At 45.9% G+C, this 24,000-nt stretch overlaps 1 protein-coding gene across 2 annotated transcripts in view; it reads left to right on the top strand.

Moving 5' to 3' along the window:
- The window catches only part of LOC124025817 (acid-sensing ion channel 1), a 393,661-nt gene that overhangs the window by 273,619 nt on the left and 96,042 nt on the right, over positions 1-24,000 (top strand). The window lies entirely within an intron of this gene.

Genomic DNA, 24,000 nt, shown 5'->3' with positions numbered 1-24,000 from the left:
ACATTTCATGGGGTTTACAGTGTACTGATGTAATCTTGCTGTCTCCGAACCTTTCTTACACATTTCATGGGGTTTACAGTGTACTGATGTAATCTTGCTGTCTCCGAACCTTTCTTACACATTTCATGGGGTTTACAGTGTACTGATGTAATCTTGCTGTCTCCGAACCTTTCTTGCACATTACAGTGCTTCCACTTTTCCCTTAATATTGCAACACTGGGAAATCTATTGCAATTGAAAGGAATTGTGTAGCGTAGTCAGTGAAAGTAAATGGATAGAGATGTATTGATATTTGGGCATTTGACTGCACTTTGCCATTGTCCCCTTGACTGTTACCTCTAGATAAAACATGGTTTGCATGCTGAATGGCAGGCTGTTATTTGTGGACAATGCTCTGCCACATCAGCATATTGATTTCACCATAACCTTTGCACAGTATATCGCTCTGACTGCGAATGACTGAATTTCATCAGTATCATGTTTATGCATCAGGCAATAATGACAGTGTTCTGTTTTTACCCAGCCTGACAGGAATGTGATATCTTTATTTGAAATCCCTCGATATCACCTGTTGACAGTTTTGACAGCATTTCTTGGAGTCGCTTTCAAGATTCCCTGAAATCACATCTGCAGCACATCTCAATCCATGACCAGTCTTCTCCTTCCTAACACCCTGACCCTAACATTAACCCTGACCCTGACCCTGACCCTAACAATAACCCTGACCCTGACCCTGACCCTAACAATAACCGTGACCCTGACCCTAACCCTAACAATAACCCTGACCCTGACCCTAACAATAAACCTAACCCTAACAATAACCCTGACCCTAACAATAACCCTGACCCTAACAATAACCCTGACCCTGACCCTAACAATAAACCTAACCCTAACAATAACCCTGACCCTAACAATAACCCTGACCCTGACCCTAACAATAAACCTAACCCTAACAATAACCCTGACCCTAACAATAACCCTGACCCTAACAATAACCCTGACCCTGACCCTAACAATAACCCTGACCCTGACCCTAACAATGAACCTGACCCTAACAATAACACTGACCCTGACCCTAACAATAACCCTGACCCTAACAATAACCCTGACCCTAACAATAACCCTGAACCCTAACAATAACCCTCCCTGATAACAATAACCTGACCCTAACCTGACCCTAACAATAAACCTGACCCTAACAATAACACTGACCCTGACCCTAACAATAACCCTGACCCTAACAATAACCCTGACCCTGACCCTAACCCTAACCCTGACCCTAACACCCTAACCCTGACCCTAACCCTGACCCTAACCCTGACCCTAACACTAACCCTGACCCTAACCCTAACCCTGACCCTAACCCTGACCCTTACCCATCCACCTCCTAGAGGCATAGATAATAGGAATAGATTTATCATATTGTCTATATAATATAATATGTAGACATAGATTATACTTGACTGGGTCCTGTTATCCTTAAAAAAATACTGATAATCATCTGTACTTTCAAACCAACAACCTCAACCCTTATCACAGATATTAGAGAATAAACAGCCAGCCTCGTTTTAACTGGAAAAATCGTTATTAATGGGTAGTTAATGTACAATATAGGCAGCTGTTTTCTGAGAACCAAAGATAACCTGATAACTGCTTTGCTAAGAAATAACTATACATTTTTTGCTGAAGGAGAACAGAGAGAATCATATTCACATTAAGTGTGTGAAATGGAAGAAAAGTCCAGGGCCAAGCACTCAAGTGGGTGGCTTGCACCTTCATCACGGTATCCATGGTGACCCATTTTTCCTCTCAGAGACACAAGGTAAAGTTGCATCGATTCCCTATATTCATGCTGTGTTGTATAGGACTCTATTTTTTAATAAACCAAAACATTTGGAACACATGCTCTGTCCATGACATAGACCGACATAGGATGCCTTATTGGTACCGAACGGCAAGCAGTACTGGAGCAGCTAATCTCCTGAACAGCTAATCAAAGGACTACCCAGACCCCTCTTTTACGCTGCTGCTACTCTGTGTTTATTATCTATACATAGTCACTTTAACTCTACCTACATGTACATATTATCTCAATTACCTCAACTAACCGGTGCTCCCGCACGTTGACTCTGTACCGGTACCCCCTGTATATAGCCTCCACATTGACTCTGTACCGGTATCCCCATGTATATAGCCTCCACATTGACTCTGTACCGGTACCCCCTGTATATAGCCTCCACATTGACTCTGTACCGTACTACCCTGTATATAACCTCCACGTGGACTCTGTACCGGTACCCCCTGTATATAGCCTCCACATTGACTCTGTACTGGTACCCCATGTATATAGCCTCCACATTGACTCTGTACCGGTACCCCCTGTATATAGCCTCAACATTGACTCTGTACCGGTACCCCCTGTATAAAGCCTCCACATTGACTCTGTACCGGTACACCCTGTATATAGCCTCCACATTGACTCTGTACCGGTACCCCCTGTATATAGTCTCCACATTGACTCTGTACCGGTACCCCCTGTATATAGCCTCCACATTGACTCTGTACCGGTACCCCCTGTATATAGTCTCCACATTGACTCTGTACCGGCACCCCCTGTATATAGCCTCCACATTGACTATACCGGTACCCCTTGTATAAAGCCTCCACATTGACTCTGTACCGTAACACCCTGTATATAGCCTCCACATTGACTCTGTACCGGTACCCCCCTGTATATAGTCTCCACATTGACTCTGTACCGGTACCCCCTGTATATAGCCTCCACATTGACTATACCAGTACCCCCTGTATATAGTCTCCACATTGACTCTGTACCGGCACCCCCTGTATATAGCCTCCACATTGACTATACCGGTACCCCTTGTATAAAGCCTCCACATTGACTCTGTACCGTAACACCCTGTATATAGCCTCCACATTGACTCTGTACCGTAACACCCTGTATATAGCCTCCACATTGACTCTGTACCGGTACCGCCTGTATATAGCCTCCACATTGACTCTGTACCGGTACCCCCTGTATATAGCCTCCACATTGACTCTGTACCATAACACCCTGTATATAGCCTCCACATTGACTCTGTACCGGTACCGCCTGTATATAGCCTCCACATTGACTCTGTACCGTAACACCCTGTATATAGCCTCCACATTGACTCTGTACCGTAACACCCTGTATATAGCCTCCACATTGACTCTGTACCGGTAACCCCTGTATATAGCCTCCACATTGACTCTGTACCGGTACCCCCTGTATATAGCCTCCACATTGACTCTGTACCGGTACCCCCTGTATATAGCCTCCACATTGACTCTGTACCGGTACCCCCCTGTTTATAGCCTCGCTTGTCTACACTTACAGCCTCTGTGACAAATACAATTTGATGTCACTTGTTAAATCCACTTCAATCAGTGTAGATGAAGGGGAGGAGACAGGATTTGTAATTCTTGAGACAATCGAGAATTGCTGAACCTGGAGTAAGGGCTGTATAATGCTAGTGCGGTTGTTTTTACATGAAGAAATTTCAAACTAACGTGACTTTGACACTTGCGCCTACTTACAGCCAGCCGAAAATAGAGGCCGGAATTTCCTGCGTGAACCAGTGCAGCCTTGTGTTTTTATTTTGAATAATTGACTCCATTTTTTGTTTGTTACACACAATTGGATCAGAGCACTGTAGTACAAAACATATATTTATAAAGAGAGGAGTTTAAAGTAGGGGTAGCAGTGTTATTGGTGTTAAGGTATATCAACATATCCTGTCAGGGATGTCTTCATAATACTACCCCTCCTCCGCTGAGTGGTTAGGTCTACTGGGACTAACAACACCTCCAGTGATGTATGTATCCCTCCGCTGAGTGGTTAGGTCCACTGGGACATATAAAGCCCCTGGAAATGGAAGATAAACACAACCATCAGTGAAATAAACACCAGGCTGGAGTTGGCGGTTAAAATCCCTAGTGGGAGAGAGACTTAGAAAACCCCAAAGATAATACATGTATTTATCCACACACCTCTCCCCTGTCAGTGTGTACAACCAATAGGGAGCATTTATCTGGAGTCATCTGGTCATTGGAACCAATAGAAGAGATGATGAGACAAAATTATTCCAGTCTTTATTATCATAAGCTTTGTGTTGGTGGAGAAGGAAAGTGTGTGTGTGTGTGTGTGTGTGTGTGTGTGTGTGTGTGTGTGTGTGTGTGTGTGTGTGTGTGTGTGTGTGTGTGTGTGTGTGTGTGTGTGTGTGTGTGTGTGTGTGTGTGTGTGTGTGTGTGTGTGTGTGCTTGCGTCCGTGTGTGTGGTGGTTTTTGCCATAGCACTACACAGCTGATTCAAATAATCAAAGCTTAATGATTAGTTGATTATTTTAATTAGCTGTGGACTGCTAGAGCAACAACAAAACACGCTCACCCCTTGGGGTCCACAGGCCTGAGTTTGGGAAACACTGCTCTAAGCATTGCCCTGGGTCTGTATCAAATTATCTTCACTCATTTCCCCTGCAGTAAATAGATAGGTGTCCTGTCCAGAGCAGAGCTATAGAAAGGTGCCTTCAACAGGGCTAGTTGGACACACACACACACACACACACACACACACACACACACACACACACACACACACACACACACACACACACACACACACACACACACACACACACACACACACACACACACACACACAGACAGAGGGCTCAGCTTACAGCATTCTGTCCCAGGGCAGCAGAATATGATCAGGCCTGGAGCACTGGAAGGAGCAGAAGGAAGGATGAGGAGGCAGCAGCTACATCCTGACTCTATCCATTAGTCCCAGATCCCTTTACATCCCAACTCAGCATCACCGTCACCGCATGAGCACTTCGGTTTCAACCTTCTGCTGTCTCCTCAGAACATAGAGCTGAACTCCTGCTGTCTCCTTGAGAACATAGAGCTGAACTCCTGCTGTCTCCTTGAGAACATAGAGCTGAACTTCTGCTGTTTCCTCAAGAACATAGAGCTGAACTCCTGCTGTCTCCTCGAGAACATAGAGCTGAACTCCTGCTGTCTCCTTGAGAACATAGAGCTGAACTTCTGCTGTTTCCTCAAGAACATAGAGCTGAACTCCTGCTGTCTCCTCGAGAACATAGAGCTGAACTTCTGCTGTCTCCTCGAGAACATAGAGCTGAACTCCTGCTGTCTCCTTGAGAACATAGAGCTGACCTTCTGCTGTCTCCTTGAGAACATAGAGCTGACCTTCTGCTGTCTCCTTGAGAACATAGAGCTGAACTCCTGCTGTCTCCTTGAGAACATAGAGCTGAACTCCTGCTGTCTCCTTGAGAACATAGAGCTGAACTTCTGCTGTCTCCTTGAGAACATAGAGCTGAACTTCTGCTGTCTCCTCGAGAACATAGAGCTGAACTCCTGCTGTCTCCTTGAGAACATAGAGCTGACCTTCTGCTGTCTCCTTGAGAACATAGAGCTGACCTTCTGCTGTCTCCTTGAGAACATAGAGCTGAACTCCTGATAGAGCTGGCCTTCTGCTGTCTCCTTGAGAACATAGAGCTGACCTTCTGCTGTCTCCTTGAGAACATAGAGCTGAACTCCTGCTGTCTCCTCGAGAACATAGAGCTGAACTTCTGCTGTCTCCTTGAGAACATAGAGCTGAACTTCTGCTGTCTCCTTGAGAACATAGAGCTGAACTTCTGCTGTCTCCTCGAGAACATAGAGCTGAACTTCTGCTGTCTCCTCGATAACATAGAACTGAACTTCTGCTGTCTCCTTGAGAACATAGAGCTGAACTTCTGCTGTCTCCTTGAGAACATAGAGCTGAACTTCTGCTGTCTCCTCGAGAACATAGAGCTGAACTTCTGCTGTCTCCTCAAGAACATAGAGCTGAACTTCTGCTGTCTCCTTGAGAACATAGAGCTGAACTTCTGCTGTCTCCTTGAGAACATAGAGCTGAACTTCTGCTGTCTCCTCGAGAACATAGAGCTGAACTTCTGCTGTCTCCTCGATAACATAGAACTGAACTTCTGCTGTCTCATTGAGAACATAGAGCTGAACTCCTGCTGTCTCCTTAAGAACATAGAGCTGACCTTCTGCTGTCTCCTTGAGAACATAGAGCTGACCTTCTGCTGTCTCTTTGAGAACATAGAGCTGAACTTCTGCTGTCTCCTCGAGAACATAGAGCTGAACTTCTGCTGTCTCCTCGAGAACATAGAGCTGAACTTCTGCTGTCTCCTTGAGAACATAGAGCTGAACTTCTGCTGTCTCCTCGAGAACATAGAGCTGAACTTCTGCTGTCTCCTTGAGAACATAGAGCTGAACTTCTGCTGTCTCCTTGAGAACATAGAGCTGAACTTCTGCTGTCTCCTCGAGAACATAGAGCTGAACTTCTGCTGTCTCCTCAAGAACATAGAGCTGATCTTCTGGTGACTCCTTAAGAATATAGAGCTGACCTTCTGGTGACTCCTTAAGAACATAGAGCTGAACTCCAAAGTGGCCTCCTCTTGCTTTAGCCACCTGTTCCTGTGATGATGTTAGACCATGTTGGGTGCATGTGGAAAGGATATCGTTCCTATGCAACATGCAATCCTTCAACTGATGCAGACAGTATTGCCCCCTATGTTGTAGACAACACTACTCACAGTTTATGGAGAGATCTTGGAGAGCCTGTAATGGTGTCCTACTCACCCTGACGATGGTAGATGGGAAGATTGGAATCGTGTCCACTCTACTGGTGGATATTTGTAATCTGTGTGTGTGTGTGTGTGTGTGTGTGTGTGTGTGTGTGTGTGTGTGTGTGTGTGTGTGTGTGTGTGTGTGTGTGTGTGTGTGTGTGTGTGTGTGTGTGTGTGTGTGTGTGTGTGTGTGTGTGTGTGTGGGTGGGTGGGTGGGTGGGTGGGTGGGTGGGCGACTCGGGCGGGCGGGCGGGCGTGTGTGTGCGCATGCGTGTGTGTGTATGTTTGTGTTTGTGTGTGTGTGTATTTGACCTTGACACAACTAGTAGTTCTGTAACCTGAGTGTGGCTTGGCTCTGGGTAGTTGGATTAGAGCAGCCAGATACTGAAGCTGTGGCCCCAGGGGGCACCAAGTGGCTGACAACAACACAGACACATCAAATATTAAACAGAGTGAGAAATAGATGTCCTGCCTTCTGATTTCCCTTTGCCTCCTCATTAGCCTCAATAGCATGGGATCCTTCAGTTCACCATTCAATGGACCATATTGATTGATTGATTGATTGATTGATTGATTGATTGATTGATTGATTGATTGATTGATTGATTGATTGATTGAAGGAAGGAAGGACAGGCTACTCAAACTGGAGACGACATATCAGCGGTGACATATATACTGTTCCATATATACAGTTCTATATACTGTTCTATATATACAGTTATATATACTGTTCTATATACTGTTCTATAGATACAGTTCTATATATACAGTTCTATATACTGTTCTATATATACTGTTCTATATATACAGTTCTATATACTGTACTATATATACTGTTCTATATATATACGGTTCTATATACTGTTCTATATATACTGTTCTATATATACAGTTCTATATACATTACATTACATTTAAGTCATTTAGCAGACGCTCTTATCCAGAGCGACTTACAAATTGGTGCATTCACCTTATGACATCCAGTGGAACAGCCACTTTACAATAGTGCATCTACATATTTTAAGGGGGGGAGAAGGATTACTTTATCCTATCCTAGGTATTCCTTAAATACTTATATACTGTACTATATATACTGTTCTATATATATACGGTTCTATATACTGTTCTATATATACAGTTCTATATACTGTACTATATATACTGTTCTATATATATATACGGTTCTATATACTGTTCTATATATACAGTTCTATATACTGTTCTATATATACTGTTCTATATTGAGGTGTTCTCTCTACAAACCACTATGTATCCCATGCTGTTCTATATTGAGGTGTTCTCTCTACAAACCACTATGTATCCCATGCAGTTCTATATTGAGGTGTTCTCTCTACAAGCCACTATGTATCCCATGCTGTTCTATATTGAGGTGTTCTCTCTACAAACCACTATGTATCCCATGCTGTTCTATATTGAGGTGTTCTTTCTACATGCCACTATAATATATGCCATTTAGCAGACGCTTTTACCCCAACAGTGGTACCCAACTCCAGTCACACTGCTGCTCTCTGTGTCCCATGCTGTTCTATATTGAGGTGTTCTCTCTACATGCCACTATGTATCCCATGCTGTTCTATATTGAGGTGTTCTCTCTACATGCCACTATGTATCCCATGCTGTTCTATATTGAGGTGTTCTCTCTACATGCCACTATGTATCCCATGCTGTTCTATATTGAGGTGTTCTCTCTACATGCCACTATGTATCCCATGCTGTTCTATATTGAGGTGTTCTCTCTACATGCCACTATGTATCCCATGCTGTTCTATATTGAGGTGTTCTCTCTACAAACCACTATGTATCCCATGCAGGGTTGGGTAGGTTCTTAATGTAGTCCCTGACAGTTACTAGTTACCTACTAGTTGTAATCAAGTAACGATTACATTAGAAGAAGACAAACAAGGAATATTACCGATTGATTGACATAAATCAATGTTAGAGTTTACATAGCTGGCCATTAGTGGATGATGTATTTTACTTTATGGGTTATGTAGACTTTTAACTCAATACTTTCTACTTCAATACAGATAATTAAATGATTAGGCTTCCTATTAAAAACCAAATCTGTCAGATTTCCAGTCATTCCAAATAATTAAATACCCCTTGATCTTCAAGAATAGGACTTGGAAATATTGAAATATAGATAGATTAGTCTAATTGTTTTACCTAAAAATAACCAGAAAAATAAGGACGTATTGACCTACTCTGTTGTTTTTGTTGTTGTCGTGGACGACTGATGCTGCTCTCATGGAATGGCATACTTTGAGCACTACTGAAAAGTGCTAGTTGCATGACTTGCATAATGAATGCCATGTGCTGCATAGGCCTGTTGTTTATGTTGTTGTCGTGGACGACTGATGCTGCTCTCATGGAATGGCATACTTTGAGCACTACTGAAAAGTGCTAGTTGCATGACTTGCATAATGAATGCCATGTGCTGCATAGGCCGGTTGTTTATGTTGCTGACACCATATAATTAGGAATTACATTACTGACTGAATTGAATAGGATTCTCTATGGGTGCCATTTTGATGCCACCATAGAATTAGGAATTACATTACTGACTGAATGGAATAGGATTCTCTATGGGTGCCATTTTGATGCCACCATAGAATTAGGAATTACATTACTGACTGAATTGAATAGGATTCTCTATGGGTGCCATTTTGATGCCACCATAGAATTAGGAATTACATTACTAACTGAATTGAATAGGATTCTCTATGGGTGCCATTTTGATGCCACCATAGGATTAGGAATTACATTACTGACTGAATTGAATAGGATTCTCTATGGGTGCCATTTTGATGCCACCATAGAATTAGGAATTACATTACTGACTGAATTGAATAGGATTCTCTATGGGTGCCATTTTGATGCCACCATAGAATTAGGAATTACATTACTGACTGAATTGAATAGGATTCTCTATGGGTGCCATTTTGATGCCACCATAGAATTAGGAATTACATTACTGACTGAATGGAATAGGATTCTCTATGGGTGCCATTTTGATGCCACCATAGAATTAGGAATTACATTACTGACTGAATGTAATAGGATTCTCTATGGGTGCCATTTTGATGCCACCATAGAATTAGGAATTACATTACTGACTGAATGGAATAGGATTCTCTATGGGTGCCATTTTGATGCCACCATAGAATTAGGAATTACATTACTGACTGAATGGAATAGATTCTCTATGGGTGCCATTTTGATGCCACCATAGAATTAGGAATTACATTACTGACTGAATGGAATAGGATTCTCTATGGCTGCCATTTTGATGCCACCATAGGTCTATCAGAAGTGTGTGTTCAAGCATATGTCTAATAGGCCTTTGTAGTTTTTGGTTGAATCAGCACTAATTAGATTGAGCAATAAAATCCTTACTCGTGGTCTTCTTTAAATAAACCTCTTTTTGACTGTATCTGTGGAGCACAATACTATGGAGGAGTTTAGAAGGGAGGAACTCCCTGAAACTCTTATTCTATAGAGACTGTGATCCACACTATGTCTATGCAAGCTGTTGCAAGAGAGCATTTTTCATTGGCTGTCTGCTGTTTGCATAAACAATGATTGACAGGCAGCTTTGCTTAAACTTCTTCAATTCAATCATTATTGGGTTAAAATATACATCCACAACAAACACAATAATTTAGAGAGCAGCAGTGTGATTCACATCGTTGAGAGAGCAGCAGTGTGATTCATATCGTTGAGAGAGCAGCAGTGTGATTCACATCATTGAGAGAGCAGCAGTGTGATTCACATCGTTGAGAGAGCAGCAGTGTGATTCATATCATTGAGAGAGCAGCAGTGTGATTCACATCATTGAGAGAGCAGCAGTGTGATTCACATCATTGAGAGAGCAGCAGTGTGATTCACATTGTTGAGAGAGCAGCAGTGTGATTCACATCGTTGAGAGAGCAGCAGTGTGATTCACATCATTGAGAGAGCAGCAGTGTGATTCACATCATTGAGAGAGCAGCAGTGTGATTCATATCATTGAGAGAGCTGCAGTTTGATTCACATTATTGAGAGAGCAGCAGTGTGATTCACATCATTGAGAGAGCAGCAGTGTGATTCACATCGTTGAGAGAGCAGCAGTGTGATTAACATCGTTGAGAGAGCAGCAGTGTGATTCATATCGTTGAGAGAGCAGCAGTGTGATTCACATCATTGAGAGAGCAGCAGTGTGATTCATATCATTGAGAGAGCAGCAGTGTGATTCACATCATTGAGAGAGCAGCAGTGTGATTCATATCATTGAGAGAGCAGCAGTGTGATTCACATCATTGAGAGAGCAGCAGTGTGATTCATATCATTGAGAGAGCAGCAGTGTGATTCACATCATTGAGAGAGCAGCAGTGTGAATTATATCTTTGAGAGCGCAGCAGTGTGATTCATATCATTGAGAGAGCAGCAGTGTGATTCATATCGTTGAGAGAGCAGCAGTGTGATTCATATCGTTGAGAGAGCAGCAGTGTGATTCACATTGTTGAGAGAGCAGCAGTGTGATTCATATCGTTGAGAGAGCAGCAGTGTGATTCACATCGTTGAGAGAGCAGCAGTGTGATTCACATCGTTGAGAGAGCAGCAGTGTGATTCACATCGTTGAGAGAGCAGCAGTGTGATTCACATCGTTGAGAGAGCAGCAATGTGATTCACATCGTTGAGAGAGCAGCAGTGTGAGTACCCCAACAGTGGTACCCAACTCCAGTCCCCCAGTACCCCCAACAGTGGTACCCAACTCCAGTCCTCCAGTTCCCCAACAGTGGTTCCCAACTCCAGTCCTCCAGTTCCCCAACAGTGGTTCCCAACTCCAGTCTTCCAGTACCCCAACAGTGGTACCCAACTCCAGTCCTCCAGTACCCCCAACAGTGGTACCCAACTCCAGTCCTTCAGTTCCCCAACAGTGGTTCCCAACTCCAGTCCTCCAGTACCCCCAACAGTGGTACCCAACTCCAGTCCTCCAGTTCCCCAACAGTGGTTCCCAACTCCAGTCCTCCAGTTCCCCAACAGTGGTTCCCAACTCCAGTCTTCCAGTACCCCAACAGTGGTACCCAACTCCAGTCCCCCAGTACCCCCAACAGTGGTACCCAACTCCAGTCCTCCAGTTCCCCAACAGTGGTTCCCAACTCCAGTCCTCCAGTACCCCCAACAGTGGTACCCAACTCCAGTCCCCCAGTTCCCCAACAGTGGTTCCCAACTCCAGTCCTCCAGTACCCCCAACAGTGGTACCCAACTCCAGTCCTCCAGTACCCTCAACAGCGGTTCCCAACTCCAGTCCTCCAGTACCCCCAACAATGGTTCCCAACTCCAGTCTTCCAGTACCCCAACAGTGGTACCCAACTCCAGTCCCCCAGTACCCCCAACAGTGGTACCCAACTCCAGTCCTCCAGTTCCCCAACAGTGGTTCCCAACTCCAGTCCTCCAGTACCCCCAACAGTGGTGCCCAACTCCAGTCCTCCAGTACCCCCAACAGTGGTTCCCAACTCCAGTCCTCCAGTACCCCCAACAGTGGTACCCAACTCCAGTCCTCCAGTACCCCCAACAGTGGTACCCAACTCCAGTCCTCCAGTACCCCCAACAGTGGTTCCCAACATGCATTTGGTGTGTCATCATAGTAGACTCTGACTTGGTGTCAGACTCACTCAGGTGGAACAAACTTCAACTGGCACCTTTTTTCAGGGCTGAATTGAATGTCATTGAGGAAACATCATTTACATTTACATTTAAGTCATTTAGCAGACGCTCTTATCCAGAGCGACTTACAAATTGGTGCATTCACCTTATGACATCCAGTGGGACAGTCAGAAAGGTATCGTAATGTATTCTTTCACAAAACATACTTTCTGAATTTAAAAGTATTCCAAGAAGTAATCATATCATTTTTTATAAAGTAAATGTAATCTGATTGCAATATTTTAGCTAGTAACATAGCAGATTACAGTTACAGTTTTTTGTAATCAGTTACATGTCATCCCCAACTCCCCAACCCTGAGGTGTGAAACTGAGCATTTCAGTTTGGATTCTATTGCTTCAATACAATACCTCCCAAACTCTAAATTCTAAAGTCAAAACTCTAAATTCTAAAGTCTGAACTCTAAATTCTAAAGTCTGAACTATAAACTCTAAAGTCTAAATTCTAAACTGTAGTCTAAAGTCTGAACTCTAAATTCTAAAGTCTAAATTCTAAACTGTAAACTCTAAATTCTAAAGTCTAAATTCTAAACTGTAAACTCTAAAGTCTAAACTCTAAATTCTAAAGTCTAAATTCTAAACTGTAAACTCTAAAGTCTAAACTCTAAATTCTAAAGTCTATATTCTAAACTCTAAAGTCTAAAGTCTGAACTTTAGACATCCGAGTCCTTGCGCTGTATTAAAATCATGGTTGTAATGACGTCAATTCAACCAGTGTTGAAATGACGTTAAATGGCAGTCAGGCTAGGATGTGTCTCTGGAGAAAGGAGGTGTGCTATACAGGGAATATGGTGTCATTTGAGGCTGATCTATTGATTGAATTCAGTCTTCAGTCATCACTGGCTGCTTTCTCCCCGGGACTCGACAGAGGTCACTGTAGTCCCCATGGAGAGACTGAGGCACGATGCGTCTGGCCTTCCAATGATCTGAAATGTTAGAGCACAGCCTGGAGCAGTTACACATTCTGGTTTCTAGACTGGTGATTACTGTTGCAAATCAATTCAAAGTTTACAAATTGATTATATTTGTTTTAATTGCTCACCTATTCAGAGTTGGTAAGTTGAACAAAATGTTGTCTGAAGCTATGGATATTTGGAATAAATTTGGCCCTGATAGCAATTTGTATGTATGATCTCTTTGTAATAATTAGTCAAATCTTTGGTAAGACAGGCAGTAGAATTGACTGTGACAGCTGTCACACTTGTCATGTCTCTAGTTCACCACTAGAGGACACTGTTTTATAAGTAAAGATTTGGCTCTTTGGTACAATGCCTTATTCCTTATGGAAGGAATCACTATTTCTACCCTGTTGCCCCTCTTAAATGTGTATTGAATAGTTTACAATTATATTGTTAACATCAAGATGTGAACCAGTGACAATATCAAAAGTTGGTCTAAGATTAGGCTGTCCGTGAATTTATATCCGTTTCGTATCTTCAGAGTTCCTGAATGTTTAGAAAAACTATTTCGATTTCAATCAGATAGCATGTTTTCAAAAGCAGGAGTGACTCGAGGTGTTTAATTGTCAAAATCAATAGAGGAGTCTTAACTAAAGGCCTCTTCTCTTTGTCCCGCAGTCGTTCTCTGGATACTCAGAAGGGTCTCTGTATCCCGTGGTTACAGGATGTTCGTCACTCATGCTTCGATGATTAACTGACGTTTTCAGAAACACCCCTTTAATCAACTCACACATCGCTCTTCGTATCGAGAGATTACAAACATGAACACACACACACACACACACCTCACACACACACACACACACACACACACACACACACACACACACACACACACACACACACACACACACACACACACACACACACACACACACACACACACACACACACACACCTCACACACACACACACCTCACACACACACACACACACACACACACACACACACACACACACACACACACACACACACACACACACACACACACACACACACACACACACACACACACACACACACCTCACACACACACAAACACACACACACACACACACACACACACACACACACACACACACACACACACACACACACACACACACACACACACACACACACACACACACACCTCACACACACACACACACACACACACACACACACACACCTCACACACACACACACACACACACACACACACACACAGAGAAGAGAAGCCACAGCCCAGAGAAGCCACAGCCCAGTGAAACCACAGCCCAGAGAAGACACAGCCCAGAGAAGCCACAGCCCAGAGAAGCCACAGCCCAGAGAAGCCACACCCCAGAGAAGCCACAGCCCAGAGAAGCCACAGCCCAGAGAAGCCACAGAGAAGAGAAGCCACAGCCCAGAGAAGCCACAGCATCCCCAGTCGCGCCCTCAGAGCATGCGCAGACCAGCTGGCTGGTGTGTTTACGGACATATTCAATCAATCCCTTTCCCAGTCTGTTGTTCCCACATGCTTCAAGAGGGCCACCATTTGTCCTGTTCCCATGAAAGCTACGGTAACTGAGCGAAACGACTAGCACTCGCTTCCGTCATCATGAAGTACTTTGAGAGACTAGTCAAGGACCATATCACCTCCACCCTACCTGACACCCTAGACCCACTCCAATTTGCTTACCGCCCAAATGGGTCCACAGACGATGCAATCTCAACCACACTGCACACTGCCCTAACCCATCTGGACAAGAGGAATACCTATGTGAGAATACCTATGTGAGAACCCTGGGTCTCGACCCCGCCCTGTGCAACTGGGTACTGGACTTCTTGACGGGCCGCCCCCAGGTGTTGAGGGTAGGCAACAACATCTCCACCCCGCTGATCCTCAACACTGGGACCCCACAAGGGTCGGTTCTGAGCCCTCTCCTGTACTCCCTGTTCACCCACGACTGCGTGGCCACACACGCTTCGAACTCAATCATCAAGTTTGCGGACGACACAACAGTGGTAGGCTTGATTACCAACAACGACGAGACGGCCTACAGGGAGGAGGTGAGGGCCCTCGTAGTGTGGTGTCAGGAAAATAACCTCACACTCAACGTCAACAAAACTAAGGAGATGATTGTGGACTTCAGGAAACAGCAGAGGGAACACCCCCCTATCCACATCGATGGAACAGTAGTGGAGAGAGTAGTAAGTTTTAAGTTCCTCGGCATACACATCACACACAAACTGAATTGGTCCACCCACACAGACAGCATCGTGAAGAAGGCGCAGCAGCGCCTCTTCAACCTCAGGAGGCTGAAGAAATTCGGCTTGTCACCAAAAGCACTCACAAACTTCTACAGATGCACAATCGAGAGCATCCTGGCGGGCTGTATCACCGCCTGGTACGGCAACTGCTCCGCCCACAACCTTAAGGCTCTCCAGAGGGTAGGTCTGCAAAACGCATCACCGGGGGCAAACTACCTGCCCTCCAGGACACCTACACCACCTGATGTCACAGGAAGGCCATAAAGATCATCAAGGACAACAACCACCCGAGCCACTGCCTGTTCACCCCGCTATCATCCAGAAGGCGCGGTCAGTACAGGTGCATCAAAGCTGGGACCGAGAGACTGAAAAACAGCTTCTATCTCAAGGCCATCAGACTGTTAAACAGCCACCACTAACATTGAGTGGCTGCTGCCAACACACTGACTCAACTCCAGCCACTTTAATAATGGGAATTGATGGGAAATTATGTAAAATATATCACTAGCCACTTTAAACAATGCTACCTAATATAATGTTGACATAGCCTACATTATTCATCTCATATGTATACGTATATACTGTACTTTATATCATCTACTGCATCTTTATGTAATACATGTATCACTAGCCACTTTAACTATGCCACTTTGTTTACATACTCATCTCATATGTATATACTGTACTCGATACCATCTACTGTATCTTGCCTATGCCGCTCTGTACCATCACTCATTCATATATCTTTATGTACATATTCTTTATCCCCTTACACTTGTGTCTATAAGGTAGTAGTTTTGGAATTGTTAGATAGATTACTTGTTGGTTATTACTGCATTGTCGGAACTAGAAGCACAAGCATTTCGCTACACTCGCATTAACATCTGCTAACCATGTGTGTGACCAATAAAATTTGATTTGATTTGAGAAGCCACAGCCACAGAGAAGCCACAGCCACAGAGAAGAGAAGCCCACAGAAGCCACAGCCCAGAGAAGCCACAGCCCAGAGAAGCCACAGCCCAGGGAAGCCACAGAGAAGAGAAGCCACAGCCCAGAGAAGCCACAGCCCAGGGAAGCCACAGCCCAGGGAAGCCACAGAGAAGAGAAGCCACAGCCCAGAGAAGCCACAGCCCAGAGAAGCCACAGCCCAGAGAAGCCACAGCCCAGAGAAGCCACAGCCCAGAGAAGCCACAGCCCAGAGAAGCCACAACCACAGAGAAGCCACAGAGAAGAGAAGGCAGATCAGATGATAGTGTTAAGAGTGTGATTATTGGAAAAGGAGCCAGGCTGGTGACACTTGTCCTCAAAAACAGGTGTAGCCCAAATGACACTGTTCCCTAGGTAGTATGCTATTTTTCAAAATTAGCGGACTATGTAGGGAATACGGTGCCATTTGGTCAGCAGCCGTTAAAGATGGATCATGTACACAATTATCCTCTAAATTGTCTCAGTAAATCACCACCTGCTCCTATCCTCTCTCTGTCTGTCTTGTCTCCTGTGCAGCTGCATGGGTTCCTCCTCCCTCCCTTCCTTCTTCCCTTGCTTCCTCCCTCCCTCGCTGATTCACTGAACAATCTTGGAACTGAACATCCTCAGTGGGAGAGAAAGAACAAATTAGGTAGACAGAATGAGAGTGAGAAGGGGGGAGAATTCTGACTGAGAGAATACAGAGAGAGAGAGAGAGAGAGAGAGAGAGAGAGAGAGAGAGAGAGAGAGAGAGAGAGAGAGAGAGAGAGAGAGAGAGAGAGAGAGAGAGAGAGAGATGAGTGTACTGAGAGAGAGAGCACGTACTGAGAGATAGAGAGAGAATTAGAGAGAGAGAGATGAGTTTACTCAGAGAGAAAGCATGCACTGAAAGAGAGAGAGAGAGAATTAGAGAGAGAGAGAGAGAGAGAGAGAGAGAGAGCTGAGTGTACTGAGAGAGAGAGCACGTACTGAGAGATAGAGAGAGAGAGAGAGAGAGAGAGAGAGAGAGAGAGAGAGAGAGAGAGAGAGAGAGAGAGAGAGAGAGAGAGAGAGAGAGAGAGAGAGAGAGAGAGAGAGAGAGAGAGAGAGAGAGAGAGAGAGAGAGGTGTGTATACTGAGTGAAAGAGATGGTGTACAGATAGAGAGAGAGGGGTGTGTATACTGAATGAAAGAGATGGTGTACAGATAGAGAGAGAGGGGTGTGTATACTGAATGAAAGAGATGGTGTACAGATAGAGAGAGGGGTGTGTATACTGAGTGAAAGAGATGGTGTACAGATAGAGAGAGAGGGGTGTATACTGAGTGAAAGAGATGGTGTACAGATAGAGAGAGGGGGTGTATACTGAGTGAAAGAGATGGTGTACAGATAGAGAGAGAACACTGTGTCAGCCCCAAAACTGATCCAGTCAACATGGCCCTCTCTCCCCAGAGTCTGGCAGCAGTAAAATGTTCTCAGATAACCTAGAGACAATTCATTTCTAAATGGTGTAGTTGTACTGTCAGTCACTCTACTCCCCTAAACATGTGAAGTGCTGGCATTTTTTATTACATTTATTTTACCTTTATCTAACCAGGCAAGTCAGTTAGGAACAAATTCTTATTTTACAATAAGGGCCTACACCTGCTGTCATGCAGGTGAAAGAGGACCCAAAAGCGACTTAACAGAAACAGAGTTTATTTAAATCCAAACAGGGAATAACAAAAATCCTCTAGTCTGTAGAGGGGAATAACTGGAGAAGCGGCCACAGACTGCAGGTCGCTTCGGGTAGGCGCAGGCCGTAGTTGATAGAGACACCTGCTCACACGCAGCATCTGATGAAGGCAAAAAACACGACAGGACAGGGCGATACACAATCACAGCAAAAACACGACAGGACAGGGCGAAACGCAATCACAGCATGGTGAATACTAAACAAGGAACCGACGGGACAGGAACGGAACACAAAGGAATAAATAGGGACTCTAATCAGGGGAAAGGATCGGGAACAGGTGTGGGAAGACTAAATGATGATTAGGGAATAGGAACAGCTGGGAGCAGGAACGGAACGATAGAGAGAAGAGAGAGCGAGAGAGTGAGAGAGGGAGGGGGAGAGAGAGGGATAGAAGGAGGGAAAGAACCAAATAAGACCAGCAGAGGGAAACGAATAGCATGGGGAGCACAGGGACAAGACATGATAATAAATGACAAACATGACAGTACCCCCACTCACCGAGCGCCTCCTGGCGCACTCGAGGAGGAATCCTGGCGGCAACGGAGGAAATCATCGATGAGTGAACGGTCCAGCACGTCCCGAGACGGAACCCAACTCCTCTCCTCAGGACCGTAACCCTCCCAATCCACTAGGTATTGGTGACCCCGTCCCGAGAACGCATGTCCATGATCTTATGTACCTTGTAAATAGGTGCGCTCTCGACAAGGACGGGAGGGGGGGAGGGAAGACGAACGGGGTGCGAAGAAAGGGCTTAACACAGGAGACATGGAAGACAGGATGGACGCGACGAAGATGTCGCGGAAGAAGCAGTCGCACAGCGACAGGATTGACGACCTGGGAGACACGGAACGGACCAATGAACCGCGGAGTCAACTTACGAGAAGCTGTCGTAAGAGGAAGGTTGCGAGTGGAAAGCCACACTCTCTGGCCGCAACAATACCTTGGACTCTTAATCCTGCGTTTATTGGCGGCTCTCACCGTCTGTGCCCTGTAACGGCAAAGTGCAGACCTCACCCTCCTCCAGGTGCGCTCACAACGTTGGACAAACGCTTGAGCGGAGGGAACGCTGGACTCGGCAAGCTGGGATGAGAACAGAGGAGGCTGGTAACCCAGACTACTCTGAAACGGAGATAACCCGGTAGCAGACGAAGGAAGCGAATTGTGAGCGTATTCTGCCCAGGGGAGCTGTTCTGCCCAAGACGCAGGGTTTCTGAAAGAAAGGCTGCGTAGTATGCGACCAATCGTCTGATTGGCCCTCTCTGCTTGACCGTTAGACTGGGGATGAAACCCGGAAGAGAGACTGACGGACGCACCAATCAAACGACAGAACTCCCTCCAAAACTGTGACGTGAATTGCGGGCCTCTGTCTGAAACGGCGTCTAACGGGAGGCCATGAATTCTGAATACATTCTCAATAATGATTTGTGCCGTCTCCTTAGCGGAAGGAAGTTTAGCGAGGGGAATGAAATGTGCCGCCTTAGAGAACCTATCGACAACCGTCAGAATCACAGTCTTCCCCGCAGACAAAGGCAGACCGGTAATGAAGTCTAAGGCAATGTGAGACCATGGTCGAGAAGGAATGGGGAGCGGTCTGAGACGACCGGCAGGAGGAGAGTTACCCGACTTAGTCTGCGCGCAGTCCGAACAAGCAGCCACGAAACGGCGCGTGTCACGCTCCTGAGTCGGCCACCAAAAGCGCTGGCGAATAGACGCAAGAGTGCCTCGAACACCGGGATGACCAGCTAACTTGGCAGAGTGAGCCCACTGAAGAACAGCCAGACGAGTGGAAACAGGAACGAAAAGGAGGTTACTAGGACAAGCGCGCGGCGACGCAGTGTGCGTGAGTGCTTGCTTAACCTGTCTTTCAATTCCCCAGACTGTTAACCCGACAACACGCCCATAAGGAAGAATCCCCTCGGGATCAGTAGAAGCCACAGAAGAACTAAACAGACGGGATAAGGCATCAGGCTTGGTGTTCTTGCTACCCGGACGGTAAGAAATCACAAACTCGAAACGAGCGAAAAACAACGCCCAACGAGCTTGACGGGCATTAAGTCGTTTGGCAGAACGGATGTACTCAAGGTTCTTATGGTCTGTCCAAACGACAAAGGAACGGTCGCCCCCTCCAACCACTGTCGCCATTCGCCTAGGGCTAAGCGGATGGCGAGCAGTTCACGGTTACCCACATCATAGTTGCGCTCAGATGGCGACAGGCGATGAGAAAAATAAGCGCAAGGATGAACCTTATCGTCAGACTGGAAGCGCTGGGATAGAATGGCTCCCACGCCTACCTCTGAAGCGTCAACCTCGACAATGAATTGTCTAGTGACGTCAGGAGTAACGAGGATAGGAGCGGACGTAAAACGTTCTTTTAGAAGATCAAAAGCTCCCTGGGCGGAACCGGACCACTTAAAACACGTCTTGACAGAAGTAAGAGCTGTGAGAGGGGCAGCAACTTGACCGAAATTACGAATGAAACGCCGATAGAAATTAGCGAAACCTAAAAAGCGCTGCAACTCGACACGTGACCTTGGAACGGGCCAATCACTGACAGCTTGGACCTTAGCGGAGTCCATCTGAATGCCTTCAGCGGAAATAACGGAACCGAGAAAAGTAACGGAGGAGACATGAAAAGAGCACTTCTCAGCCTTTACGTAGAGACAATTCTCTAAAAGGCGCTGTAGAACACGTCGAACGTGCTGAACATGAATCTCGAGTGACGGAGAAAAAATCAGGATATCGTCAAGATAGACAAAAACAAAAATGTTCAGCATGTCTCTCAGAACATCATTAACTAATGCCTGAAAAACAGCTGGCGCATTGGCGAGACCGAACGGCAGAACCCGGTACTCAAAATGCCCTAACGGAGTGTTAAACGCCGTTTTCCACTCGTCCCCCTCTCTGATGCGCACGAGATGGTAAGCGTTACGAAGGTCCAACTTAGTAAAGCACCTGGCTCCCTGCAGAATCTCGAAGGCTGATGACATAAGGGGAAGCGGATAACGATTCTTAACCGTTATGTCATTCAGCCCTCGATAATCCACGCAGGGGCGCAGAGTACCGTCCTTCTTCTTAACAAAAAGAACCCCGCCCCGGCCGGAGAAGAAGAAGGCACTATGGTACCGGCGTCAAGAGACACAGACAAATAATCCTCGAGAGCCTTACGTTCGGGAGCCGACAGAGAGTATAGTCTACCTCGAGGAGGAGTGGTCCCCGGAAGGAGATCAATACTACAATCATACGACCGGTGAGGAGGAAGGGAGTTGGCTCGGGACCGACTGAAGACCGTGCGCAGATCATGATATTCCTCCGGCACTCCTGTCAAATCGCCAGGTTCCTCCTGAGAAGTAGGGACAGAAGAAACGGGAGGGATGGCAGACATTAAACACTTCACATGACAAGAAACGTTCCAGGATAGGATAGAATTACTAGACCAATTAATAGAAGGATTATGACATACTAGCCAGGGATGACCCAAAACAACAGGTGTAAACGGTGAACGGAAAATCAAAAAAGAAATAGTCTCACTGTGGTTACCAGATACTGTGAGGGTTAAAGGTAGTGTCTCAAATCTGATACTGGGAAGATGACTACCATCTAAGGCGAACATGGGCGTAGGCTTCTCTAACTCTCTGAAAGGAATGTCATGTTTCCGAACCCATGCTTCGTCCATGAAACAACCCTCAGCCCCAGAGTCTATCAAGGCACTACATGTAGCACCCGAACCGGTCCAGCGTAGGTGGACCGACAAAGTAGTACAGGACTTTGATGGAGAGACTTGAGTAGTTGCGCTCACCTGTAGCCCTCCGCTTACAGATGAGCTCTGGCTTTTACTGGACATGAATTAACAAAATGTCCAGCAACTCCGCAATAGAGGCACAGGCGGTTGGTGATCCTCCGTTCCCTCTCCTTATTCGAGATGCGAATCCCTCCCAGCTGCATGGGCTCAGTCTCAAAGCCAGAGGAGGGAGATGGTTGCGATGCGGAGCAGGGAAACACCGTTGATGCGAGCTCTCTTCCACGAGCCCGGTGACGAAGATCTACCCGTCGTTCTATGCGGATGGCGAGAGCAATCAAAGAGTCCACATCTGAAGGAACCTCCCGGGAGAGAATCTCATCCTTAACCACTGCGTGGAGTCCTCCAGAAAACGAGCGAGCAGCGCCGGCTCGTTCCACTCACTAGAGGCAGCAAGAGTGCGAAACTCAATAGAATAATCCGTTATGGACCGTTCACCTTGGCATAAGGAAGCCAGGGCCCTAGAAGCCTCCCCACCAAAAACTGAACGGTCAAAAACCCGAATCATCTCCTCTTTAAAGTTCTGGAATTTGTTAGAGCAATCAGCCCTTGCCTCCCAGATAGCTGTGCCCCATTCTCGAGCCCGGCCAGTAAGGAGTGAAATGACGTAAGCAACCCGAGCTCTCTCTCTAGAGTATGTGTTGGGTTGGAGAGAGAACACAATCTCACACTGCGTGAGAAAGGAGCGGCACTCAGTGGGCTGCCCGGAGTAGCAAGGTGGGTTATTAACCCTAGGTTCTGGAGGCTCGGCAGGCCAGGAAGTAACAGGTGGCACGAGACGTAGACTCTGGAACTGTCCAGAGAGGTCGGAAACCTGAGCGGCCAGGTTCTCCACGGCATGGCGAGCAGCAGACAATTCCTGCTCGTGTCTGCCGAGCATGGCTCCTTGGATCTCGACGGCAGTGTAACGAGCGTCTGAAGTCGCTGGGTCCATTCCTTGGTCGGTTCCTTCTGTCATGCAGGTGAAAGAGGACCCAAAAGCGACTTAACAGAAACAGAGTTTATTTAAATCCAAACAGGGAATAACAAAAATCCTCTAGTCTGTAGAGGGGAATAACTGGAGAAGCGGCCACAGACTGCAGGTCGCTTCGGGTAGGCGCAGGCCGTAGTTGATAGAGACACCTGCTCACACGCAGCATCTGATGAAGGCAAAAAACACGACAGGACAGGGCGATACACAATCACAGCAAAAACACGACAGGACAGGGCGAAACGCAATCACAGCATGGTGAATACTAAACAAGGAACCGACGGGACAGGAACGGAACACAAAGGAATAAATAGGGACTCTAATCAGGGGAAAGGATCGGGAACAGGTGTGGGAAGACTAAATGATGATTAGGGGAATAGGAACAGCTGGGAGCAGGAACGGAACGATAGAGAGAAGAGAGAGCGAGAGAGTGAGAGAGGGAGGGGGAGAGAGAGGGATAGAAGGAGGGAAAGAACCAAATAAGACCAGCAGAGGGAAACGAATAGCATGGGGAGCACAGGGACAAGACATGATAATAAATGACAAACATGACACCTGCCAAACCCAGACGACTGAGATGCATGTGCCTTAGACCACTGAGTTACTCGGGAGCCCAGACGTTACCAGACTTGATTGAACAAGTCATAATCACGCTGTACATAACTAAAACTGGCACAAAGCTTCAGAGACAAAACAAGGACAATTAATGAAACTATTCACTTGAGTGAAGTATTTGATCTATTGCACTGTGGGTCACCATGAGTAGCCAGCCACGTTTGATTAGCCTCTGGCACATCATTTTACTGGCTATATAGGAAGTGGTCTTGTCATTTTTACTGATTGTACTGCACTTGAAGCCTTTCAAAGTGTTATTTGAACCTGACTAGGCAAGGCACTGTTGGTTGGGAGATGACCTTTCTCTCTGTTACAGTGTGATAGAGAAATAGCCCTTAG

This window comes from Oncorhynchus gorbuscha, linkage group LG03 (assembly GCF_021184085.1).
Source record: "Oncorhynchus gorbuscha isolate QuinsamMale2020 ecotype Even-year linkage group LG03, OgorEven_v1.0, whole genome shotgun sequence".
NCBI classification, from domain to species: domain Eukaryota; kingdom Metazoa; phylum Chordata; class Actinopteri; order Salmoniformes; family Salmonidae; genus Oncorhynchus; species Oncorhynchus gorbuscha.
This window is presented reverse-complemented; position numbering and strand designations above follow the sequence as displayed.